We start from the raw sequence: 27,291 nt of genomic DNA, 5'->3' as shown, positions 1-27,291 counted from the left end.
ATGCACCCTTCTGGAATACAGGAAAACCCAGTCTTTAGGCAGGAGGGAACAAAAAAGAAAAACCCACCAAAATATCCAAACAGAAAATAAGTAGCTGTTCCATTTTAGAGTGAAAGTAGCCTGAGGAGAATGTAATGCAACAATTCCAGTGTTTATTTTGAATAGCTTCAAGCTGGAGTTCTCCATGCTCAGGGGCTGAGGGGCCTCTCTCTCCCCCTTGAGGAGCTGCTGAGCCCAGGTGGGCACTGGGAGGATGTGCCTGTCCCAGGCTGAGGCTGCGCTGCAGGAGGACGCTGGGCAGGTTTGTTTCCATGGCACATTGCTTGTTAGGCAGGAGGGAAAACTTGCTGCGGTTGGCTTTTCTCTACACAACACTTTGGTTTTTCAGTAACTGCCACGTCACTTGGGAGAAGTGTCCTGGTCACAGCATGTGGTGCGATTCGACACGACCTGGCCATGGCTTTCCTCAGCTTCTGCAACACCTAGGGAGCCAGCTGTGTTTCAGAGCAAACTGGTGAAGCTTTCTGTTTCTCCTCAGCAACATTTAACACCCTGTAAGCCACCTTCCAACTGGCAGCTTTCAGCCTTGCCCTTTATGTTTATCAGAAGGCAACCACAAAATAAACAGTGGTATTTTTCTGTCTTTGCCCAGTTTGCTTTGTGCATTAGACAGTGCTCTGTAAATTACAGCTCCACTTTTTCTCTTGAGCAGTCAGCCAGGCGTGCTCCCGTTTCACTTGTGCTGAGATCCGTGTAAAGGTTACCCAGTCCTCGCAGGGAGGAGTATGTTTTAAAAACATAGAAAATCGAAATAGTAAAATTCTGTGAATTGCTGAGGGAGGAATAGGGAGAGCACAGTGAAAAGAAGTTTCTTGGATCTGTTTTGTCACTTGTTTTCAGATTGGTAATGTTCTTGTTTCTGATGTTTTGTCTGTGTCACGTACGGCTTAGTGAAAAGTCATAATGAAAATAACATTGCTTTTACACTTTATCGAAATGTAAGAAAATTCCTCCTTTGTCTCCAGTTATTGAGGGGGGTGAGGTTAATTCAATTGGCTCCTAAAAATACAGTCTCCTGCTGTCTTAGTGTGGTGCAGTTTGTGTCCTATTTCTTTGTGTTCTTGCCCTTCCTGTTCTGTTGGGGTGTGGAATTGGGAAAGCAGATGAACTGAATCGAGTTTGGGGATAGCTTTCTGGTAGCAAATGGAAAACAAAAGGGTGCAGTAGAGATTCTTAGCTGAGGGAAATGTGAGAAGTTTTATTTTTGAAGGTGGGTTTCCCCAGGTGCCAGAAGCTGGTTTGGGAGGGGTGGGAAGTAGCTCAGTGCAAGGAGCTGGTAAGTCTGTCCGTTCTGCCCGTACATCTGTAATGATCTGTGAGTGGTTTTTCTTTTTAATGAGCATAGCTGGAACCTAGAGAAAGAGAAGAAAATGGGTATGGGAGGGAGCAGCATATTCCAGCACAGGAGGCTGTTTTGAGGTGTTAGCAAGTATTAAAACTCTTGTTCCTGGTACCACACAGCTTTATCCAAGGAACAGTTTTGATTTTTCACTCTTCCAGTCAATTATAGTGCAGGCTTTAAAGGACAGTTTTTTGGTCATGACCTGTAGCATTTTTTACTGTAAAACTGAAGATAATTTTAGTTTCTTGTGTGTAACTTTGTGTGTTTGTTTGTTTCTATATTAGTAGTTTAAATTTTGGAAAGTTGAGAGGGCATGGCAGTTTGCCAGCATTAATGAGGTACAGTTTTGTTTTAGTTTGGGAACTCAGCAGAGGCGATTCATGGAAAAATTGTCTTTTATAAGTATGAATAGTGACTGCTTTAGATGCTGTCTTATGCTGCTCAGTTCAATGAAGGACTCAAATAATAGAATTAGCAGTAGATTTATGGAGAAAAATTACTAATTTTAAACATATAAACTTTTATAAAAATGAAAATGCACATCTTTAAGACATAAGATTTATTGGACAACCACATAAGTTTAACATTATATTTATTTATTTTCTTTACTAAAATTTTCTTCAGATTTCTTTGTACTAAGATGTTTCTGTTGGATACATCAGCTCTTTTCATACTTTCTGAATAAAAAAGAGCCTTTCTGATAGCATGCTAATAAGTGATTATCTTTTTGATTTGTTAAATGTAGCAATGTGCACTATAAACACCTGTACTGTCAATTTAGGGTTTAGAAGAGAACAGATGTCAAGGTTTGTGACAGGTATGTGCAGCTGTGTAGTTTCACTCCTTGGGAACTCTGTACTGCAGCACAAATGCTCTATGAATATTTATTAGGGCATTGTTCAAGCTTGCCCAGCCATATTCCTACACTTTCCTTATTTGTAGGCTGTAGGAAAAGAGGACAAAAAGATCTTTCTCTACACATTTCTTCAATAGTGGAGTTACTTCAACTCAAGTTGATGAATGTTTAGTTTTCAGCTCTTTGGGAGAAGCGTTGCTTTTCCCAGATTAGAGTTCACAGTAGTTCATTGTTTTTTAAATAAATAAATACTAATTAATCTCGCTAACATCAAAACCTAAAGTATTTCATTCCCCTCAGAGGTTTTAAAATAGGCCTTTAAATGTGTTTTGTTCAATGGATGATTTTACAGGGAGAGGATTTGATTTGTTAAATGTCAAGCAGTGTTATTTGTGGGACTGTTTTCATTAATGGCAGTGTGAATAACAGCTTTCCTGAATTTATTCCTGTGTTTGCCTTTGCTGAATCAGAATTTAATAAGCTCACTGTGTGGAAAACTGTTGTCAATCTCACTTTTGAGCTTTGTTAAGGAGCCTGTGCTTATGAAAATAGAGATAAACCTTCTGTTAGTCAATGAGGAACATTTGGGAAATGAAGGAGAATGCAGCAATTTTCATCTGTTCTTTTAACTATGAGATAAATTATAAAGTAGAATTGCTCTGAAAAAGCTTTTAAGTTATACTTTTTAAAAGTACTACTGCAGCTTCCATCTTCTCTCACCTTTACTCCAGTGAGTCTGTGTACTTTGCTGTTTAATGTAAAGTACAGAATATGATGGATTGCTTTTTTTACCCCTCCCTTTCCTGCTGTGAAGAGATGGTTTGGTTTTGCTTTTGTTTTTTAAACTCTGATCTTTAGAATTTAAATTCTGCCTTATGTTTTAAAAATGTTTTATGCTACTTGAATGTGGGGGGATAGAATATAAGAAAACAAAGGTAGTGCAGAAAGTAATCTCACCCCTAATGAGTTGCAGCTGGGCCAATTAGCAGAGATTAGGAGCAGGCCTGACTTTACCAGGCCACAGGTGTAACCGATGAGAAGAAGATGCTATAAAGAGTGGGGTGGTGGTGAGAAGGGAACTGGAGTCAGGTGGCTGCTGTGTGAAGGAGGAAGTCAGTGCTCTGAGGAGCTGCTCATGAGGAACACCAAGCAGGTACAGAACTCTTGTGATAAGGAGATAACAGCATGGAACCCTGCAGTAAGATGACCATGCGTGGAAGGTGGAAATTCAGTGATAAACTGATATCCCATAGTTTATATCAGTAACAAATAGAGATGTGAACTGCAATTGCAGTCGTCGAGTGGTCATTGCCATTGCAGAGGAGGAAGAGCTGGCACGGCCTTTGGTGAGAAGCTCCCCCAGCTCCTGGCAAAAGGCTTTTCCAGAGGCAGGAGTGTTTGTTCTGGGGCCCAGGTCACTCATCTGTTCCCTCTCAGTGATGAACTCAGCTCAGGCACTGCTGAGGAGGCGACTGAGGACTGCAGAACGTACCTTGTTTGACCTTTGTGTTGCCCTGCGTGAGAGGGAGGCTCCAGGAGAGCTGAAGTTGGGCAGAGCACGGTAAACAAAGCCATCTTGTTCTGTTCCTTTAATCAGTGCCTTTCTTTTAGAGAAATCAGCTGCATCTCGAGTCTAGATTAGAGTGTCTGCTGCAAAATTAGAATAACTGCTCAAGTCAGTAGTTCCTGACAGCTCCCCTAAAACAGAGGTGAAAAACTGAATTTCTCAGTTCTGAACTCAGCCTTTTGTTTGTATAGAGAAAAGGGGCTAATTTGGCATGATTACTAACACACCTAAGGAGACCAGCCTTTGGCAGGTGCTGCCCATGCACTCTGACACATGGGATGTATTTTTGTGCCTGCTCATGAGGAGGAAGCTCTGTGCAAAGCCCAGGCAGATCTGCCTTTGGTTCATGCAGCTGCCCTTGGTGTCAGGACAGCAGCTGTGCGGTGGGACAGCAAAAGGCATTTTTGAAATACTTTCCTGGAGAGCCCCAGCCCAGGGACAGGGAAGGTTGCTTCAGCTGTTCTGTACATGCTTCATGGCAGGAATGCTTGAGGAGATGCTGTGTGGCCAGGCAGGGAGTAGCTTGAGAGCAATGAATTGTTCTCTTATTTACATCTGGTATTGTTGCAAGCCCTTGGGTGCTTGCACCAGGCTGCTGCAATACCCAAGCAGGTCACTTCTTACACCCAAACTGCTTAACAGCCTTTCTAGGGCCAAGTCGCGTTCACATTGGTTAATGCAATGCAAAATTACAGCCTTCTTGGTTTAAAACAATAACAATATTTTAAGTATTTGCTTATTAAGGAATATATTCTGTAAAGTCTGTACTTTTCTCCCTCCCCTTAAGGCAAAAAAATGTTAGCCCAAATCATCAGATGCCCTACACTTCAGCAGAATTTCTAGTTTTTGCCAAACATGCATCTGTTCTTCTCCCTTTTTCTACTTCTGAGGGGAGATATTTATTCTAGCTGTGCTCTCGTATAATTACATTTTCCTGGTATTCACTGGGTAAAAACAGCTGCCAATGTTCTGATCACTTCTAGTCATAAAATGTTCCACACGAGTTAATTTCTGTAGTTAACTTTCATGGTGATTCTGCAGTAATTCAAGACCTAACACTGTTTGCTGGTTTTATTTTCATTTGCCTTTAGAAGTTGTCTTGTCATCCCTGCTCTTGGTTGAATTGAAGAACAGTACATTAGGGGAACATAATCATAAGAGGTTAAGGAAAGCCCTAATCCTCCATTCTCCTGAGCCTTCTGTGTTTCTCTCCCCACATTTTTGTACTACTTAGAAAAGAGCTGTGACTGATACTAAGCTTTTTATGATTAGTGACATTCTCAAGTACTCACTGCTGCACTGATTGTATTTTGTATTGTATTTGCCTTCCAGTAAAATGCAGTCTTTTTAATGATTTTTATAATTTATTACATTGGGGAAATGAGGTGAAACTTTGCTAAAACAAATTAATTAACATGCATGAAGAAAAGCTCACATTTCTTTTTTGGATGCTGAAGTTTTTCATTTTGTAAGTAAGCTTACAACGCCGTGGATGTTTCAAGATGTTTTTAAGAATCCTTTCAGTTGAAGGAGTAAATTCTGAACAAGATTTCCACAATTTTAAAACCCAAAGGAACCCTAAAAACCATCAGGAGCTGTGAGAGAGAAAATGTTTGCAGAAGGTGTGATACAAGCAGAAGTTGGTTGGTGCATGAGTTGAGCAGAAATGAAGTTGCCACCCATAAGAACGGGCACACAAATGGCAATGTTTATGTGCCCAGAGAAGTGAAGATGCAGTTTTAGAGATATTGCTGTGTAGCTCTACAGGTAGGGTTTATCTTGCCTGGCTTTGGCTGCCTAAAACAAGGCATCTGTTGAAGCTGTTGTTGTGCCTGTGCAGTCCCGGGAGAGCAGGCGGCGTTTTGGGGGAATGATTCATCTGCCTTGGCTCACACAAATCGTGCAGGAGGCGGTGACGCGTCCTCAGGAGCTGTGACACTGCATTCATCAGTGGCCAGCCGGAAAACTCAGCTGGGGGGACCTGCCAGCTGCAGTCCAGTCCTCTTCCACCTCTCAGCTTCTCTGTGGAGCTAAGGGCATTTGTAGTTCTGCATTTCTACAGTTACCACACGTGCTGTTGTCCAGGATTTACACAGAATCAATTTTCCCTTGTGTTATTGTTCTAGTTCAAGTAGTTGCTCTTGAAATTGTCAAGTGTGCTAAAAAAATTACTTCTATTGAGGTGATGCAGTGGATGATCTGTTACTGAATTTTGTTCAACCTTATATAAGTTAACACCTTGTGGCTTATATAATTAACAAATGGGAATAGTAGATATTTCTTTTCATTCTAGAATAGCTGGACAAGTCTCTATTTGATTTGTTTTTTTCCAGACAAGCAGATAAAAGTTTAACTACAAACCATACTAACGCAGCTTTGCTCCCCAATGACAGTGTCTGCAAAAATATCCATTTGGTCTTTATCTTCAAACATTAGACTATCACCTGAGACTATTCACTCTCATCTAAGGCCTACATAAACACTGTAACAATGCAGGGGAGGGAGGTCTCTGTCATGTTCCTAATGGATTAAGAGTTTGATCTCAGCTTTCTGATGAGAAAGGTCGTGATTACTCAGATTGAACAGAAAGTCATTCTAAAGGTTACAGAACGAGAACCGAGTCTTAGCAATGACACAGTAGTCTCTTTGGCCTTTATAGAGTTTGTAATCAGGCACTGCTTATTGACCTTTGCAGATTAAATTTTATTTTAAGTCTCAAAAATGAATACCTTCTTTTTATTATATAAAACTATCATAAATAGAAGATGGCACGAGTGTTGAGCCTCTCCCACAGTGCTGATACTGAAGGAAGCTTTCTTTTCCCTCCATCCTGCTGCTCTGCAGGCAGCTGCCAGCTCATTGTGGTGGCTCTGCTGGAGCCTTTCAGCCTCAGCTGGGTGGGAGCAGTGTGCTCTGCTCCGCTCCTTGAGTGCAGCTCTGTTTTTGGGATGCACAGCCCATCTTCCATGGTCTCCATCCCATCCTCCTTGCCCTCCTGCAGCTTGCTCAGCTTCATCCCTTGTTTTTGGAGTGCCACACTCCACGGGAACAGAGAACTGAGGGCTGTGTGTTTTCAGCTCCTCCTGGCCCCGTGCTCCCTGTAAGGAGCCTGGTCCATGTCCTCTGACACCCCTGTGGGTGCTGCTGGAGCTGCTGTGGGTGTCCCCCCAGCCCCCTTTGTGAAGGCAGAGGAGCCCTGCTCCCCAGGGACAGCGCTGCCATCCCTGCCAGGCTCAGGGATTGTCCTGAGCTTGCTGCTCTGCTCCCACCTCTCTGAGTGCTGGCCCAGGTGTGGCCCAACAACCCTGAGCAGAGGAGGCAAACCCTGCCCTGCCCTTCAGCTGAGCCAGGCTGCTGTGCTGGGTCCTGCCAGAGCACGCTGCTGGCTCGTGCTCTGCTCCTGTTTGCTGCCAGGAAGGACCCTTGCTCTTTTCTGGGAACTGCTGAGCCCAACCACCTCACTGTTTACCCGCCTAATTGGCCACTTCTCCAGATGTAACACCCAGCTGGAGAGGAGGAGTGGGCCAGCCTGTTCATTAGCTGATAAACTCTGATTTGTTTTCCCACGTTAGCATTGAACCTGTGCAAGCCCTGCTGTCTGACCGTGCTGCTTGTTCATCACTCCATGGGGAATGGCTGCAGTAACCCCCAGGTACAGGTGATTTGCTGATGCTCCCACAGCCTCCTGACCCCCATGAGAACATGGTACAGGTGTTCATGGTCTCTCCATGCCTACACCCACAGCCTGCTGTGGACACAGCATTTTCCTGCCCCCCATGAGAACATGGTACAGGTGTTCGTGGTCTCTCCATGCCTGCATGCACAGCCTGCCATGGACACAGCATTTTCCTGACCCCCATGAGAACATGGTCCAGGTGTTCATGGTCTCTCCATGCCTGCACACACAGCCTGCTGTGGACACAGCATTTTCTCTTGCTCCTCTGACAAGAGTGGATGAAAACTTTGCTTCTTAGCAAGAAGCTTTGTCTCAGTGTCTGTCAATCATCACGTTCCTGTGAGCAAAGTGAAATCAATAAGAATCCTCAATAATTTTGGTAAATCTCACTGGTTTCTTGCAAGCAATTTAAAACCTAACTGATTTTTCAGCCTTTAGTATTTGAGATTTGTAGTGGCAAAGCAGTTATTTGCATATTGAGAGGGTGCAGCATTTAACTATAAATGGAAAGGAATGAATTGCTGATGATCACTGCTAGCATTTTCAGTTGTATTTTTGTGTTGAAGGCAGACTATGCTCATAACAGAAAAGCTGAACTCAAAGCACTTTGCTTTCTCTTGAAATACAATGCTGAATAATAATATCGGGGTTTTTTTGTCTAACTTTGTCATTTGGTTTTCTGAAACTTCAGAGACTGTCAGAACTGGGAGAATTTATTAAATAGAGCATTCTGAACTGAGGATTTTAGTGCACTGCTGCATGACCACATTGGTATAATCCAGGAGGGAATATATAGATGAGATTGTAAAATGCAATAATTGCAGTAGCTCAAAATAAAGCCATTATTTTGTTAAATCAGAATAAGTAATGGCTGTATGATTTTCATGTGAAAATCAAGATTAGATGTAATATGGGGCAGCCCCACCTCCTTCCCATCTGTCACCAGAAGCTTTTTTTGTAGGGGAAGGATGGCAATCCCCAAAGAGAAGCACTTTTTATACAACCGCTTGCTCTTTCTGCAGAGAACTGACTTCTCTGTTATTTTATTGCTGCTACCCTCTTATCTAGAGGTGAAAATATTTTGAGCCCTCCACTTCTATCTATTTTTAGGCAAGGGATTTTTCAGAAGTATTGGAAGCTCCTTAAAATTTTGTCCAGTGCTTAACACAAGAATATTCCTGTTAGATTTACTGGAGCATTTAGATATGAACACTTTACCTGTGTGGGCAAGTCAGAGGTTCCTTGGTCACAGAGCCTGAGATAATTTGGTTAATTTGCACAACCTTTTGTATGTTTGTGTGCTCTCGTGGGTTTTACAAATATGGCACAGTCTGGTATTTAATGGGATTGCCTGCTAAGGGCTGTGAGTTACAGGAGTTATGGATGAGAGTTGTAATAGTGCCTTAGAGCTGAGGAAGCTGAGGTCCTTTGTGAGCAGTAATTAATTAAAGCTCAAACCAGTCCCATGAGATGGCACCATCGCCTGTTTTACAGATGGTGGAACTCAAAGATAAGTGTATCGTTCAAGGGTGGGTAGCCAGGCGTTGTCAGATCAGAGATTAAACCCCAGACCTCCTTTTTATAGGGCCATGTTCTAATCCACTTTATGTTTGCAGTGCTTTGAAATTTGCTGATACTTGTTCTGTAAAGCAACTTTTTCATCTCCTTTGATCTTTGCTGTATGAGATGATCCTTGACAAAAAGCAGGGCATTTCATCGATCTGCTTTTGTTGTAAGTCTCCAAAAGGGATTAGGTTACAAATTCTGCCTCTTTAGTACTGCCCAGACTAACTCAAAATGTAAGCACATCCTTTTCTTTCAGATCACAGTATTTTGTGCTGCTGCTTTGCCTGTAAGAACTGGAACAAGATTCTAATGGCACCTTTTCTTCTTAGCTTGGCCATTAGGGGTGGGGTGGGAGTGGGTGTTGTGCTGCTCACACAGAGACATCAGTGGGGAAAGATGGGACAGGAAAGACCTTTGAGCATTCAAGTGTCATTGTAAGAAATGTTGCTACTTAAAACTTGTGCTCGTGGTTGTATAAAGAGTTCCTCCTGTGGAGGTTGAATGATGTCAAAGGCCTTATCTGTGTTTTGGCATGTGGTATCACACAGCAGCTGAGGCTCTTTGGGCTGTGGGGCTGTTCCAAGTGCAGAGGGAGCACATGTTGCAGCAGGAATTTCAGCTCTGGCGTGTTTCCTCTGGAGGTGATGAGGATGTCATGTTGCGTCCGGAAGGCAATCTGGAATGCTGCCCTCATTGAATTTCTCTGCAAGTCCCGCTGAATGAAATCATCTGCTCTCTGTCAAAGCATCTCAGGGGAAGGAAGAAAGATTTTTTTTTTTTTTTTTTTTTTTTTTTTTTTTTTGAGTAACTAAGTGCTGTGTAGTAAACTCATTGACAAAATCCTTGTTTGGCTTTGTGCTTGTTTTAAAAGCCTTCCTAAAAACCAGATCTCTGAAGTAGTCAGCAGTAGGTTAAAGTATATTAAAGTATACTTCTGTGTAAAACTTCTAACTTAACTGAGTTTGCTGACAGCTCTTGGTCTAGTGCATCCATGAAACCAAAATAGCATCACTCCTGAGAATTCCACTGAGTGAGATAAGCCAGTAGGACCTTCTGTGTTTTGCTCTTTTTGGGAAGGAAAACATTTGACAGATTTCCCTAAGCATTTGTCTTTGGTTGGTAGGAATCAACCTGAGGACTAGTGAAGCTGGTAGTTTCTGGTTTAGTGTAATTTATTGCATTTTGTATTACTTTTATGCACATCCGTTTTTGCAGAGTGTCTCAGTAGGGTGGACTGGAAAACAGCTGTGGTGGTAGACTGGAGAAAACCTTTCATATGGATGGATGCAGGGTTTGAGGTGCCAAGCAGACAGACACAAGATGCAGAGTCCTCACCCAGGAATGTGTGAAACTACAGCTCAGCCCTACTCCTTTTCCTACAGTTCATGCTCTTTAGGAATTAACTGCTTGGACTGATTTCCTCACACAAGACATTTCAATTTACCTGAGACTGGCTTTTGCTTGATTGCCTGTTAAACAAATTTGTTACTTAAAAAAAATTATTACTTTTTTTTTTCCCCCTCATACTATACAATAATAAACCCCAAGCATTGGTTTTTTTGTGTTCCTGCTGAAATGGCTTGGCACCAGAATTATAATTCTTCTATGTCCTGGGCTTTAGAAGTTGAGACATGGGATTTGTCAGAATTTCTTAATTCTTGGCTCTTCCCTCATAAGTAATTGGTGAGATTTTGGGAAGCTTCCTAGTCCCTGGTCAAACGAGTCCCATATTTTCAGGACCATTACATATCTAACAGTTCTCACTACAGACAATCAGATTACTGAATGGTGATGCAATCATTTTAACAATTGAGTCACGTAGTTGCTGGAATTTCACAATAGGTAATTAGTTCTCAAACCATTAAGAGGCAATGCCTGGAAATGAAACCAGCCTTCCCTTTTTTGTTGTGTAGAATGCTCTTAGAAAAGAGTATATTTAAAGCTTTTTGCTTTTTAGTTTAAATGTTAACTTGAATATGTTATGAAAGGTGAATAGAATTATCTGTTGCTATTTTGCCTTCTAAGGCCAATGGCATCTTTGTGCTTTTGTACTTCACTGCTAGAATTCATTCTTATTAAAGAAAATTAGTATGAGCAGTATATGAGGAATGGTGATAACTTGCATGTGACAAAAGGAGTAACCTGAGCACAGACAAGCCACTGTCTAACATGACCCAGGGTGTGCATAACTCTTTGAGAGATAAAAGTCCAATGTACAACTTGAATTGGAAATGAAGACCTGAGACAAAACCCTGTTATTGCAGCGATGAAGAGAAACCGTGAAGCTTGAAATCCCCTGTAAAAACAACAACAAAGCTCCCAGGCCTACAAACTGTTCCCTTATCTCAGGTTCTGTTTTGCCAGTTCAGTTTTCCCTTGGACTCTTCCATGGTTACAGAGCAGGAGCAGTTGTTCTTCTCAAGGTGTTGCTTTCCAGCTGTTACTGACACCCTGTTCTGCCAAAATGTGTGTGTTGAGTTTATGAAAGATGAGTTGTTAGTTAACATGGGGCTTCCTGGTTTTTCCCATTAGCGAAGGGTAATATATTTGGATCTCTTTATATGGAAATGAATCCATGTTCTATTTACAGCCCTCTACTAAAGCCTCATCTTATGAAGGCAAAATTGGGTTCTGGGTAGCCAGAAAGATTTAATTAAAAGACATGATATAAAATTAATGCAGCCCATCTTCAGCTTCCTTGCAATCTGAATAACTGTAAACAAGGGGCTCTGACTGGCTGTGCCAGTGGGCTCAGGGAATTTGTGTTCTGTATGTTTTCCAAGCACTGAGTGAGTTTTGAATTATGCGTCCAGATAGTCTCATGAGAGCTGTTCCCATGCCTGAGGGCTGAGACTGGAATTCTTTTTTCCCTCCAATTTGCAGTGTCCTTTGGGGCCAGCACACACTCACATATTCAGTTGTGATTGTTTTTCAGTGGTGCTTATCTCTGAGCACAACAGTAAATTGAGACATCCCTAACTGATTTCAAGGGAAGTATAATCTGGAATGCAGCTTATTTTGGGGGGCTGGCAGTGGTCCCGTCTCTGTTGTAGCTGTAGGATGGTAGTTGTAGGATGGTGGTGTCACAACTGCAGATTTCTTGGTCTGTGAAAGTACTGGGGTGACCTTGGTTTTATTTAGTTTAGTTTGGAACCAGGGCTTTGCTTTTTACTCAGCGTTTTCATCTCAATGGGGCCCATGTGAGAAACATTTTAACTGAGCTTCTATTACGTACCAAAGGGGCTGCTTCAACCTTTTATCAATAGAAGCACTGCACATCTAATTTATTGAAGGCCTGTATTAAAAATTTGTTTTCATTCAAGGTTTGTTTTTCATTTTTTCTGGTAGTGTTGACTACACCCACATTTCAAATGCTATTTGCAAGGCTGGTTGTTTGGGTTTTCTAAATCTTAAAGCTTTTATGCTTTGCTAACTTTTAAAAACTGTGTGGCATTCTGTTTGACAACCCTTTAGTCTCTGCATGTCACCAAGTACTGTTTGAGCAGTAAATGATGGCTCCAAATGTAAGAGCTTCAAATTAATAACTAGAGTGGAGCAGCAGAATGATACCTAAAATGAATAAAAATGTATCTTGTATTGTCAAGGAGGGATTAAAGAAGTAGCTGAAATTATGACCAAATGTGACAGGAGGTGGAATCATTTCTTAGTGGTGTGTTCCCTGCTCAGAAATTGAACTTGTCTCACCTAAGGAGTGAGGGGTATCGTGGGTAGCCTGGTTTCGGTAGCAGTGCCTCACTCTAGGCACTGAGTGACAATGGGTGCTCCCCATTTGTTTTGGTTTAGGTGAAGGTTGAAGCTGGCTGAGTACAAAGTGACAGTGGGAAGGTGATTTTCAGCCCTCCCTCGGCCCAGGGCTGAGCTGTCAGCCAGGATCCCTGGTGAGTATCAGCATTCCAGGAGAGGCTCCATCCCAGCTGTGCAAGGGGTTTGTGCTGTGTGTGCTCATCACCCCTATAAAAGGGAGATTTTGGGGTGTCTGAGTGGGTCTGATTCTACTGCTGGGCACACAGTGATTGCACAGGGTGTGTTCATCTGCTGTCCTGTTAGACACATGAATACAAGTCTGTGTAGAAAGCTGAATATGTTTTAGCTGGCAATTTAAAGTCAGTCATGTTTGGCCTTATTTCTGGTGGCTTTTTATGAGGTAGAGCTTCTCTTTTGCAACTTAGTCATCATCTCACCTCACTTTTGGACTGCAGCTATCATGAATCCTTTCAGATTGAATTGCTGTCTTCATTTTAGGCAAATGAAAGCATATTTTGATGCTCATGATTTGTTGAAGCAGGCAATTGGCAGAGGGAGATTGAAGTTTTGGGTGTAAGTTACAGGAAGTTGGCAAGCAAAATGCTCCAGTGCAGAACCCAAAGCTGCAGTAGAGGTAAATAAATACACACAGAAAAATGTAAATCAATTGTTCTTGTACTCTTCCATTACATCAGTAGAGATGTAATCAGTTTCAGGTGAGATTTTATCCATGATAGTTTTATAGTGGTGGTTTAAGTAATCAGGCAGGGCAGAAAATGAGATTCTAAACCTTTGATACTGTATGATATTCCAGCCTTCCAGGCAGACGTTTAATTATGGCAGCCGGAGTTTGCTTTGGCTTTAAGGAGCAGTTGTGTCTGTGGAGCAGTTGGGTTTGAAGAAGAGCAATTCCCAACACTGCCCCCAGCTGAAAGGGCACCTTCCATGGGGACAGCTCTGGAGCCTGGGTGGCTGCTGTGCAGTGAGAGTGCAGATCTGTGCAGTGAGAGTGCAGATCTGTGCAGGGACAGGGTGATGCTGTGCAGTGTGAGAGTGCAGATCCGTGCAGGGACGGGGTGGCTGCTGTGCAGTGAGTGCAGATCTGTGCAGGGACAGGGTGGCTGCTGTGCACTGTAAGAGTGCAGATCTGTGCAGGGACAGGGTGGCTGCTGTGCACTGTGAGAGTGCACATCTGTGCAGGGACAGGGTGATGCTGTCCACTGTGAGAGTGCAGATCTGTGCATGGACGGGGTGGCTGCTGTGCAGCGAGTGCAGATCCGTGCAGGGACAGGGTGATGCTGTGCACTGTGAGAGTGCAGATCTGTGCAGGGACAGGGTGATGCTGTGCACTGTGAGAGTGCAGATCTGTGCAGGGACAGGGTGATGCTGTGCACTGTGAGAGTGCAGATCTGTGCAGGGACAGGAGTGAGCAATGGGGTGGTGCTGAGCTCTGACTGGGAGGGAACCCCTCTGCTGCTCCCTGCCCACTGCCTTTCAGCACCAGGGCACTTGGGTGACCCCGGCAGATCACTTCAGCTCTCTGTGCCTTGTCCTCTGTGCAAGGAGGCTTTGCCTTCCTCACAGTAGTGTTCTGAGGCCTAATTACCATTTTCCATGTGCTTCCAGAACTTCAGATGAAAGGCGTGCACAGAAAGCATTATAATTAACAGGAGCTTATCAGCTGAGCTTTACAGAATTAATTCTCATAAATATAAAACTAAATGTTTTGTAAGCAGCTTTTCCCTACCTTCCATCCCTAAAAAGCATCATTTGTGGATATGATATTTTAAGATCAGTAAACAGAAATGTTTATTTTCTTGTGCTGGGATATTCTTCTGAGTGCTCTCATGCCTTATTGTGTTAGGGATCTTGAGATTTGGGAATGTGTGCATTGCTCCAGGATATATCCACATAAGCAGAAAAAATTGATTAGACTCTGTTTGCAGATAGTTTCCCACTTCTGCTGTAAATATAGCATTGTTTTCAAATTATTTTCTGTTTCTCGAAGACAAAAGAAATCTCAACAAGTTAAAAATTAATCAACTTTTTGCTGCTTCCTGTGGATTTTCTTTTTCTACATTTGGCATATTCGAGTACTGCTGCTGCCAGAGGGAGAGGTGGAGCTGCTGGTGACAGTTAAGGCCATTTTGCTTACTCCATCTCTGTGGTAGACACAGGGGTGACTGGACCTGCAGGATGGAAGCTGTGGTGGTGCTGTACCGGGGCGTGCCGCCAGTACTGGGGGCTCACAGCAAAAACAGAGCAAGGAACAAGAGTGCTGGGTGCAGTCCCACTCATAATGCACAAGGATGAGCACTGAGTGTTTGTGCATGCCTGTCCTTACTTTAACAGCACCTCAAGGCCCAGTTCCTGCCCTAGACTAACAAAATTCTATAGATTAGGCCCATTATGTGATGACTGGGATTAGGATTATTTACTGTCCAGAATTTAAACCATATTAATTTTGCTTCCAGAATGGATCTGATCTGCAAGTGTTTCCAGGGAGCAGTAGAATCCTGTGCAGTGATCTGGGTGGTCTGCTGGGCAGGGCTGGTTTGTGTTTGTCTATAAAATCTGTCACCAGGCATTCTTCCATGGTAGTCTGTTGTCTGGTAGGAAATGTATGTCAAGCAGAATTAATATTATTATTCCTTGTGGCTTGTCTCTGCTTTTAAGGCTAACTGGAGAAGAGTCAGTGTGGTGGGGCACTGAGGCCGTTTGTCACAATGCTTTTATTGTCCTGCTCAGCTGCAGTGCAACATTCATTTAGTGCTCTCGGAGCGTGGCATTTCCGCTCGCAATGCAGCGCCAGGGAATTCTGATTTCATTTCCTAGAAGATTTTGGCAAAATTAGAAGGCAAGTAACTTATCTTTGTCATATTTTGGCTGGATGTTTTCTGTTTTCTATTTTTTTTTCCCTTGGATCAGCAAAATGGAAACAACTGCAGAGGCAGCAGTGGATAATTTGGTTTCTAGGTTAGGTGGCGTTCAGGAGCAACAGGCAGTGATGATCCAGTGTCACAATGATGTTGTGAGGATGCAGTCACAGGTATTTATTCACATTATGCTGTGATTTATAGCAGTATTTATCACTTTTTTATCTGCCTTGAATTTAGCACTTTGCTTGCAGATTTTAGGCATGGCTTAGCCTGTCTTAAATGCAGAGACTGCGCCTGATTAAAGCACTGCTGGCTTGCTTAAAAATGAGCGCAGAGACGTAGAGAGGGTTAGTGTGGTAGAATGGCAGTACTTGCAGTCGTTTCCCAGGTGGGCAGGCAGGGCCAGCAGCATGCCAGGAGGATGAGGAATGCCCTCTGTGTCCAGGGCTCAGTCCCAGGCAGAGCAGGGCTGGCTGTGGATGCACCCCTGGAGTTCTTGGTGACAGGCCGAGGTGCTGCAGCCTGAGCCGTGCCTGGGAGGCCACGAGCAGTGGGTTCCTCTTCTTCCCTTCCTCTCTGCTCAGGACAGGCCTTTGGGCTCCGTGACCCTGTGGTGCCCAGCAGCCCAGGTGAGGGACAGCTGTGTCCTCAGCTGGAGGAGCTGCTTTCCCAGGGAGGGAGGGACAGCAGCACCGTCAGAGCCTGCCCTTGCTGAGGGTGATCGTGTCCATCCCACCGGAGCTGGATTTGGAGTGCCTCAACACTGAGTGAACACACCAGCAAACCTTAGCCAGGCACTAATTTATACCATTAATGGTTCAATACAGGGATTTGTGCAACTCAAGGCTTGTTTGGGTTAGAAATATTCTTTCAAATTTAGTTTCTGTAGGGTTTGATAGTTAGGAGTCAACTCTCACCTGATTCTGAGATTCTGATTCTGATTTTGCGTTGATTCTGATTTTGCCAGTTAATATTGGAACATGTTTATTTATTTTAGTGGCTAATGCAATTGAACCAGTACAAGCCCAAGGGTGAAAGCAGCCATCTTAGTAAGCATTGATTTATCTGCTCTACAATAGGATATGTTCTTTGTATCTCAATGATGCAAAAAGGATACAGCTACAGTAAATCAATCTTCCATTGCAGGTCAGGCCTCAAGGTGGAAAAAACTAGAATATTTGAGAAATGAAAGTGGCAAAGGAATGTTTACCTTCTTTGAAGAAGTATTTTAACATCTATGACACTTTCCTTGTTATCAGACTCTTTTTGCACCCTTCAGAATATCTGAGATATCTCAAAAGTTGTAAGGTTGTTTCCAGCACTCCTGGACTAGCATTAGTGTGCTGAAAATGAAAGACAGCAGAAAAGAAAACTCCCAGTGAATACAGATTTTTACCTTCACAGTGGTTTACATTATTTTTGAGGTCTCCTATCTGCATTCAGTCACTTAGGACCTATCAGCTCCTTTATGAGCAGTTTCATTGTGTGAAGCTGCACTCTTGGTCACTTTTGTTATTTATTTGTCTGATTTATTTTTAACTGGAGAACATTTATGGGAGTGACAGTGGAATTTTCTTCCACTCGTGCAGTAGCATGCAGGCACAGCACAAGACATTGGAAAAAAAAATCAGAAAAATCAGCCAGCAGCTGGATAGATTGAAGCTATAATGATGGGACTGTTACTGTTTTATTTGAAATGCATCAGATTCTAAGTCAGTGATATCCTCCTGAATTAACAGCCTTTCTAATTAAGGGAGAAGGATTAAATCATGAGCTGGGTTCATTGACTTAGAGGCTGCCTGCATGATTTATAGTAAATTATGGTTAATGCAGCTGGGGCACGAGTGAGACATTTTCCTTTGGAAACATAAATGAGATAAACCCTTCACCAGTTGAGTCGTGTTAATCAGTTGTGAACCATTTGTTTATCCAGTTCTGTTTTGTAGCACTGCAAGTAAGATGGGCACACATACACAAATGGAGGCAAAACTGGCCTAACACACAGGGGTTCACATAAAGCACTGTTTTAATTCAGAAGTGCACTTGGAGGATGTCTTATGTGTCAGATAATAGCTTGCATTATCTTTTTAATTGATTATGCATGTAACAGGTTCTGACTTTTTGGCAGAGCATTTGTTGGCTTTCTTTGCCACAGACTTATGCCACAGCCTGTTACAGTGTAGAAAATTGGAATACTGAAGGATTTAGGAGGTTTGTTTTCTGTAAATTCTTACTCTTCACTGCTGAAAAAAAAATTGCCATAGAACTGCACAGACTGTCAGAAATGCTATCAAATGTAATGAAATTATATACATATATATTCAACCTCTAGAGTTAAATGTATCATAGAGTGGCCTGGGTGGGAAGGGACCTTAAAGATTCCAACCCTCTGCCATGGACAGGGTTGGAATTTCAGTAGACCAGCTTGATCAGAGCTCAATCCAACCTGGTCTTAAACCCTGCCAGGGATGGGGCAGCCACAGCTTCCCTGGGCTGCTTGCTCCGGTGGCTCACAGTGCTCTTAAAATGAGCAGAGTGGTTCAAATGCCTACAGAAAGGTTATGAGGTGTTGAAGAACCTTTTCATAAATGCCAGTAACAGAAACTTTACATCCAAAGCACGTAGCTGTGACAGAATCTGGTAAAGCATCCCCTCTTCAAAATTCTTTGTTCAAAATTTCCTGGAAGCCAACCGCAGAGATTTGTGTGAATGGGGAAGAGGTATCCCTGTAAGAGTGGGAGTTCCTGTGTGAGGGATCTCCACTGGGAATGACTTTTGTGTGTGTGCTGTGGGGAAGGCAATCCCATGGAGCCTGTGAATCCAGACAGGCTCCACTGTGCAGCCAGGGAAGGCTCTGGATTCAATCTGCTCTGAGCTAATCACATTGGCAGTCCCAGCTGCCTAGGTGAGGCCCTGCATGTCTGCTGTGGGGTTCTCAGGTCTGCTCCTGCGGGCAATTCCCTTTTCTCCTCTTTCAAAGCACCTTTCCTCTCCCCAGCATAGGAAGGAGAGTTGTGCTGGCTGCCTCTTTGCAGGTGGGTCAGTATAGGCATGATCAGATGCTTTCAGCCAACAAGCTCTGTCTTTAAAGTGTCAAAAATCCATTCTTCCTATCATTTCCTGTCACTCCTATTTCCAGACTTCATCAAGTCAATCATTTTGATAACCTGACATCAGCCAGATGCGCTACTGGGGAAAATTTATACATAGGAATATTCCTGGTTTTGTATGGTGAAACAACTTACTAGACTTTCAAGCCTTTTAATTTTTTGGGTTTTTTTAAATAAAAATGGTCTTTTGCAGGGAATTGACAAAAACTGAGCTGGAGTTTATAGCAGACAAATTTAGGAAATATGGTGAACCAGAAAGCTTCTAGACAATTTTCTGGTTCTTTTAGCAGTCAGGCTGTATTTCACATCACAGTTTACATTACAATAATGTTAAATAGCATATGGTTGCATTCTTTGGATTAAATCCTAGTTCTTCCTAAGTTAGTGATAGAATTCACATCAATTTCAAAATCGTACTTGTTGCCTGATGCATAAGGACTATTCTTCCAAAAAAATGGTGTCCTTGGGAGAAATGTTAGCCTGGAAAAGCAGGAATGCGAGTTGTCACTGGAGTCTTGTGCAGTCTGGGGAAAGCAGGGAGTGGGCAAGTATTGACTGTTTCCTGCTGGGCAGTTCAGCATGGCCACGAGAAGCTCAGAGCTCAGCCCTAAAAAGCTGCTTGTGATTCTGCAGCTCAGCTGTGGTTTAAGCTCTCACCATCCATCTGTTGCAGACAGTGACAAATGTGAATTCAGTGCTTTCTTGTGCTGTATTCCTCATTTTTGGCATACATAGGAGATCAGAGAGAGATTTGGATGGCTTGGAACCAGCAGACTGATGCAACTGGCTTTGTGGTGCTCTGGGAGCACAGCCGAGCTGGGGATTGGGGATTCTCTCATGGGCTCTCCCTGAGCTCACTCCACAGCTCTGTGCTCAGGCCCGGGGCAGGCCAGATGGAATCACTGGCACCCCACCTGCCTGCACTGCAGCGCGCTTTGGGCTGGGCTGATATGTGGCAGTAAGTGATAAGATCCCCAGCAATAGTCCCTCTGTCAGTAAAGATCATGGGGAGTTCTAGGAATGTCTGAAGAGACCCATCTTTCTGTGGAAGGAATTTATTCATCGCTTTAGGAGATTTAGGTTTCAAGGAGGCTATAAAGTGCCCATGCAGACTATTGCCTGTATTTTTATAAGTAAAATAAAAACCCAAGTTGTTGCTGTTGAGCTCTTTCAAGTGGAGAATTTTTTTCATTGGAATGATAGCAAATTTACTTTGAAAAGTACACAGTTTGTCCTTACAACTTCCTTACAGTTTTTCCATGGCTAGCTCACTGAAGTGAGCACAATCACAGGATTCAATATGTGCAAGATGAAAAGATCAAGATTTCTGTATTGGGGTGCAACTTTTCACAACCTCCAAGTGGTCTTGCTAGAAGTCCTCAGTGAAATTCTTGTGTAAGGCTTTGTTTTGAGAACACACTGAACTGACAACATAATTTCAATGCAGGATTCTCTGGAATGATCCCTTTTTATTTTTTATTTTCCAGTGTAAGTTAGTAAGAAATAGTTGACAATCTACCCTTTTTAAAAATTTTTATGATGTTGGATAATGTTTAATATAAAACTTCAGAGAAAGTCACTGTAAAAAAGAATTATCCATAAAGTTTTATGTGATGTTTTATTAGAAATCATTACAAAATGATATATTACAAAATATGACATATTACCAAATAACCTGATGGGTTGGCATAAAATTTGAGTGAGACTTAATTTATACACTGAAATTGATTAGAAGATTTAGATGATGCATTAAAATCTTTGCCAAAACTGTCTTATTAAATGAAATCCAAATTTCAACTGTTTACTCGTATAGTCCGACCACTTGGATGAAGGTATGTGCTTGTCTCTGCAAGTTTGAATATTTCCCTTATACATTATTCCTCTTGGTTTATTTAGTGTTATTATCGACTACATCTCTAAATACATCAAACTGAACATGTCATCATAGTTTTGGAATATTTTGGCATTACTTTTGGAAATGCTTAACTTGATATTTTAAGATTGGAATTTCTTTACTCCAGTCCTGTGTTACATGTCTGTATGTTTTTATTCAGCTCTAACCAGGATCACTTGACCATGGTGAGATCATGAATATTTGTGTGTGTTCATGAACTTTTCTCTGGATAAAAAGTTTCCAGTGCTGAAACCATTACCATTCAAATGATGTGAAAATATTCAAAGCTCATCTATCATGTATGAGCTCCAACAGGAATGCTTTTTAAAATGGGAAACAGCAGAAAGTTTCGTGAGTTCCATGAGTGCTGTGTGGCTGCAGATGCATTTTGGACCAACAGAATTAAAATAAAAGTATAAATAGGACAGCACTACGTGCCTGTACATGCACAAGTGTGGATTCTCCTGGCACTGCTGACCCTTCAGCACCGGGCCAGCAACAAACGTCAAATTGACTTAAATAAATCATCACTTAAGTGGTTTTAAAGGACAAAAATGGACACATGGAACCCTCCAGAATCCTTTATTATGCTTCAAATCCGTTGTAATGAGAGTCACTCTATTCTTTTTTTTCATTTATATCAGTGGTGGGAAAGATATGGAGGAGAAAATCTGTTTTGATCAGAGTTTTATGAAGAAAAAGGAAATAACAGATAGTTAATGTAAATTTAATTATTGTGAGGACATCCTTGACTATATTGTCACAGCCTTTTTATGCTGCCAAACTGTCCCCAGCAAAAACTTGTCACTGATTATTCTATTGCCATGCTGGGGCCACCATTGACAGGTTTCAGGTTCAATGCTTAAGAACACAAGATGGAAGTTTTTGCAATCATCACCCCTGTATTTCTCCTTGTTACTTTTTCTTTGCCATCGTTCCCAGAACTGTGCTGCTCCCTCACCAAGGATAACTCAGTTTCTCTGTGCTGTTCCCGCCCCATTTTCCCTGCCTGCAGCCTGGCTCCTGTTGGCTGTGTTTGTTCCCCACCCGGGAGCTCCGGGCCGGTCCCTGTGCAGGCAGTCCCTGTGTGTTGTCCTTTCCCGGTTTGCGGGTGCGGCACCCGGGAGGGCCATCCCTGAGCCCGCTCCCTTGACAGCCATGGGGAGGGGCTGGCACCGCCCTGCTGGCACCTCCTGGGCGCGGGGAAGGCGGGCACGGGGCAGCTCAGCCCCCTTGGGGCTGCTTGTGCTGCTGCAGCCATTGCAGGGGAAGGGTTTATCCCTCCTGGGGTCTGGGGAAGGAGCCGGGGCTGCCACCAGGGTGAATGGGCCCGTCACTGCTGTGACCAAAGGCTTTTCTTATGTTTTCCCTCTGTTCCTGCCACAGCCGGTTTTGCAAAAAGTTTTTGTTTGTTTTCTGTGGCAACCACAGGCTGCTGTTAGAGCATTCTGCATGTCTTTGCAGCCTGGGGTATGAGTATATATTGATTTATTTTTTTCCTTTGTGAAATGGCTTTGTGGGTTTAAAAATCTTCCTTTAATATTCCAGCTTGAACAGAGGAAATAATATCAAAGATTGAGTGCTGTGGGAAAGAGGAGTGATGTGTAACTGTCATTTCAACACAATCAAAATCTTATGAGGTACAGCATCTCAAAATTTGGAATACCCTCTCCCCCACATCAATCTGGACATGGCTTTTACTGGTTCCCTTACAACCCTCTGTGGACAGTAATGTTCCTTACTAAAGTAGCTTGAAATCACAGCCTTTACATCCCTTAAAGCATTAATCCCTTATTCCAGCACATCAAATGTCAGCTGCTTGTTAGCATGGTGCAATTAAAGCACACATAAGGCAGCAGTGAAGACAAAGACAAATTGCATGAAACAGAAGTGTGAGGATGCAGGTCCCTGCTGTATTGCTCTGGGTATAAAGTTTTTGTAGCTTTCTAAGTTTGCTATTCCCTCAGCTGTGCTCATGTTTCTGTTTGTCAATCCAAACCTTAACCCTCATCACTGAACCCATAAGAAAAAAGAAGGAAAGAGGCAGGCTTTGGTTGTTTTTTTTTTTTTCCCCTGTTAAAATAAAAGAAAATTAGGACATTGTAAAATGTGTTTGCCACTGGGAAATTGCAATAGTCAGCTTAAATTGTAGTCCCTGTGTAATTTCTGCAGTCCTTGTGTGATCCACGTGTATGGTTTGAAGGCCCTCGTGCAGGTGTTTGCTCTTGGATGGACAAACCCCCACTTCCCCTGCTCTTTTTGCTGCGGGATTTTTAGGAATGTCTCTAAGAACATGTGTTCTTCCTGCTGCCAGAATTAGGACAGATTGATCCATGTGATTTGGCCAGAGGCACTACCAGGACAACTCTCCAAGAAAAGAACCACAGTACTGCTCTTCCCTCTCCCTGTTTGCTGTGTCCCCAGGTGAATGCTGGCCTTCTTATTTATTTCCAAATGGTCCAGCAGTCCTTGTATTAAGGCAGAAATTACTGCTCTGCCTGGATTGCTGCTGCAGAGCTTCCAGTCACAAATATTATTTTGCTACAGCAAGAATAAAATATTTCAACTTTTAGCATACTGTACAGCTGACTACCCACGCTGGGCACCAGAGAGATTCTGTATTCTTGGCTTTGGCAGTTGCTAGATCTAAATCCTGCTCCATGATACCTTTATTGTGTTCTCTTAGAGCAATTGAGTGTTTGAGTTTTTAGAACAAACAGAAAATGTTTGCTGTCCCCTCCCTGGGGGCTCCTTTTCCTGGCAGTGCCATGCAGGTGGCAGTGCCATGCAGGAGCCAGCTGCGTGTGCAGAGCCCTTTGTGGTTGTGTCCCTCTGCTGCCCAGGTCACTGAGTGCACAGTGCAGGGATCAGGACATCTCAGGGGCAGCTCTGCCTCTGCTCACGGTGGGTTTTTAACTTGCCTTCAGCTTTGGGTCACAGACAGGTAGAATCAGAGCAGAGATGTGTGAGTGTTGTCCCTGGTGCTGCAGCGGTGAGAGGGGTTTGTTCTGTGCCCAGCAGGGCAGGCTCAGCTGGGGCTGGGGATGGCTCCTGTGCTGCCCCATCCCCTCTGCTGCTCAGCTGCCACGCTGCAAGCACTGGCTGCCACTGGTAGCTTGGCTCTTTTTCCCTACTTTGGTTTTTTCCCTGCCACCAACATGATTGTTGGTGTCATTTGTGGCTTTGCCGTGATGCTGATTTGAGAAAGATAATATGTAAAATTGTTTTAAATTACAAAGTATTAAATGGCAAAGTGATAATATGTAAAATTGTTTAAAATAACAAATAACATACAGCTAGATGTAGACAACAGCTCTTCCATGATGTAGTTTACATTTAGCTATACTTTACTATCGAGTAGCAACTAATTAGCATACATCTTAATAGTCTGAAGGGCCCCAGAACCATTCTGTGGTTTCCACTGTGTCTGGAAATGAGTTGTCCTGCATGCATGGTGTAATCAGCAGGTCTCAGTGTGGTGATTTATAAATTGCACAACATGGTTTAAAGCTGAGCTTCACAAAACTGAGAGAAATGGGTTGCCTGATGTGCAGCAGGCCAGCTGTGTGACTGTACACTCGTTTCTGTGGCTGCAATCTGAAACTCACCCTGGGCTTCCAGCCTGTTATTGTTGATAAAATTAATCATATGCTTCCATGTATTATCCTGTAAGTATGCTCAGAATTCCCACCTGACCATCCACTTGATAACTTAAGGAGGCCCTGGACTCCAGTTAGCACCATGTGATGGGGTTAGGCCTCAGTGGCACCTCTTGTGAATTGTTAGTAAATGTTGCCAATCAGCTGCTTAGATACAAAATATTCTTTTTTTTCCCCTTTTCCCCCTAAGTTAAGCAGCAAGACTGGTAAAAGCAGATGGTGTCTTTTATCAGGCTGACTGCTGAGACCAGCCATTAAGCTTTTGGACATAGGCTCTTTTCCAGGTCTCTGAAAAACAGCTCTGATAATGTCACTTATCATGTGTGTGGTCTTGCTCCAAAAAGATCTGCAGCATTGCATTGGAGGTTCCAGTTCTTTCCTCGTAAAAAGGTGACTGGAGATGACTTGTGAAGTTGTGGGAGGAAGAAAGAATTAAAGTTTATATAAAATGTCCCTTTTGTTGCTTGTTCTCACAGGAATGTTACTGGGATCTTACTTCAGTGAGCAAGGCTAGAAGTTATTCCATTTTTGTGCCTTAATTTCAGAAAAGGCTGAACTTGCTTCTTCAGAGGATGTTCCCAGAAGAATGAGGTGTCCAAGCCTGTCCTAGAGCAGTTCTTAGATCCCTGACAGATGAAGCTGTTCTGATGCTTGACAGGCTCACTGCATGCTGCCTAATGCAGGACCAGGGCTGGGTTTTTTCCTGTTTACAGAAAAGTTTCAAGTCAAATTCATAGTTCCACCTGGAGTTACCTGAGTTGTCCAGCGTTGTTTGCAATCTGGATATGAGGGGGGCTTGTGTTGGTGAAGTCCATTTACAGAGTTCCTCATGGCAATGAGTGATGCCAGTTGTCTTTGCAGGTCTTTTTAGACATCACTAGTGTTCCTTAGCCCTTCTCTCACAGTATTGCTTGTTCTTTCCAGAGATCAACAGGCTTCTGAGAACTAATTCCATTTAAAAAAATAACCCAGAAAACAGGTTACAACTTCTGTCAGTGCTTCTGTGAAAAAAATTCAGGTGGTGTTAGAATGTAAAGCAGAATGCAAAGTGTGGGGAATGGGAGCAACCACTTGATGAGATTTAGATCAGCTTGAGTTTGCCTGTGCCTGGTGCTTGGCAGATGGCTGGCAGCAAGCTGGCAGGGATTCCACCTGTGCCAGTGTGGGCAGTGTTGTCTTAGCTAAGGGCAGGGAAGAGTGACAAGGTGCTGCAGCTCCTTCTGCTGCCATGGCATGGCTGTCATACTGCTCCAGACTCGGCTCTGGGGGGTGAAGAAAGGGTTTATGCCTTCATGTTCACAATTGCTATTTTAATTAGCCCTTTAAAGGTTATTTTTTTCCTCTTATCTCACAGCTCCATCTACTGTTGGTGCACTTGGTGTTATTTAATCTCCAGTTTTCTCCTAAACTCACACACAGCAAACAGCTGATTTCACCTTTTGTGCACTCTTGGACTTCAGTACCTTCTTTGTCCTCCTTGTTTGTCCCCACACTTTTCTGCTGCTTTCTGCTTGCCTGTGATTTACTGTGGGTGCTGTGAGCAGCCCCAGGACACTGAGTGACAATTTTATTTGTTACTCAGCTCCCTTTGGGTTGCAGGCTGAAGACTGCTGTGTGAGGGGATTGCATGGCAGATGGGGAACATCTGCTGGAAAAGTCTTCTTATCTGTGCACACATCTCATTGTTATGTTCTTCTGGCTGTAGCAAACTTGCCTTGTTAATTGCAGTCTTACTTCACCAAGCTGAAATAGTTTCATGGGTTTTAGCCTCTGTCTCTCCTGCCTCCTTGTACATCAAACATCAGCTTTCCTTTTGTACTTCAGGGCTCTTTACCCTGATTGCTGCTGCCCTTGCTCTGTTTCTCTTGCTAATAAGTAACACACTCTCACCCCTGACCAGTCCAGGGCTCAACCCTTTGTTGTTCATTTTTCCCATTCTCCACTCAAGACCTTTATACTCTTTTTGTGGCCTCTTGCAGCACAAGATGCTGCCCGATGAGCTGCCTCATTATCCTTCTTCAGTGCCTCATGTAAAGTCCCTTTTCTGTGAGCAAGGCCCAGTTTTGAGGCTCTTGGGCAGAAAGTGTTTCCTCAGTGCTTCCAAGGAGCCCCAGTTTAGGAGTGTATCCCTGGAAGCAGTTCCCATGAGCTCTTCGGGATGTGGAATCTCTGGCAGCAGTTCCCATGAGCTCTTTGGGGTGTGCAATGACTTTGGCTGTGTTTGGTACAATGCCAGCCAGGATGGCCTGGCACTGGTACCCACATGCCCTTGCTAAACAGCTGAGCTGCAGCAGGGTGCACCTGGCCCCAGGGCAGGTGGGAATGGATGCAGGGGGATCATGAGCCTTGTGCTTTGTAGCTGTCGTGCTGTACTCCTGGGATAGCACTCCGTTGCTACTGGAGCTTGTCTGTTACTCATTCTGGAGTGAAATCTTCCCAAGTTTATGTTGCTTGTCTAAGGAAGACACGAAACACAATTAAAATCAGCTAGCATTTATTCTGGGAAGAGATAAATGTGGCAGCACTGTTCAGCTGCTCCTTTGTGATGATTATTAATCATTCAGGACGCTTTATGAATGTTAAAAGCTGTCCTGGTGTGCTGCAGTGGGGAATGAGATGCTTCATCCAGAGCTTCCAGCACTCCCAGCCACAGCCCATCGTTCTGTGTGCAGAACATTTCCCAGGAAGGATTTAGCAGTGGCAGAACCAAATCCTGTTCTGCAGTGTTTGTCTGGGTACTGCACTTTGTGGGCCATGGGAGGGGTGTTTTTGCAATAGGGAGATCTAGCAGATAGCACCAGGTCTCAGACTGACCATCTCGTTTTGTTGCTTCACAGAAGGAAGAGTTTCCCAGCACAGCAGTCCAGTTAGACCCCTGATTGTCCACCCAGCACAGAACTCCTATGTAAGTTGCTCA

General features: G+C 43.3%; 1 protein-coding gene across 7 annotated transcripts in view; it reads left to right on the top strand.

Moving 5' to 3' along the window:
* Positions 1–27,291, top strand: part of PLCB4 (phospholipase C beta 4) — a 173,529-nt gene that overhangs the window by 37,176 nt on the left and 109,062 nt on the right. For 5 of the 7 annotated variants that reach the window (XM_074536584.1, XM_074536590.1, XM_074536591.1 and 2 more), the window contains exon 3: positions 27,212–27,279. The exons of the other annotated variants lie outside the window; for them this stretch is intronic. The gene's annotated coding sequence lies outside the window, so the exon portion shown is untranslated. The remainder of the gene's footprint in view (positions 1–27,211; positions 27,280–27,291) is intronic. 7 annotated transcript variants of the gene reach the window in all.

This window comes from Zonotrichia albicollis, chromosome 3 (assembly GCF_047830755.1).
Source record: "Zonotrichia albicollis isolate bZonAlb1 chromosome 3, bZonAlb1.hap1, whole genome shotgun sequence".
Lineage (NCBI taxonomy): Eukaryota > Metazoa > Chordata > Aves > Passeriformes > Passerellidae > Zonotrichia > Zonotrichia albicollis.
This window is presented reverse-complemented; position numbering and strand designations above follow the sequence as displayed.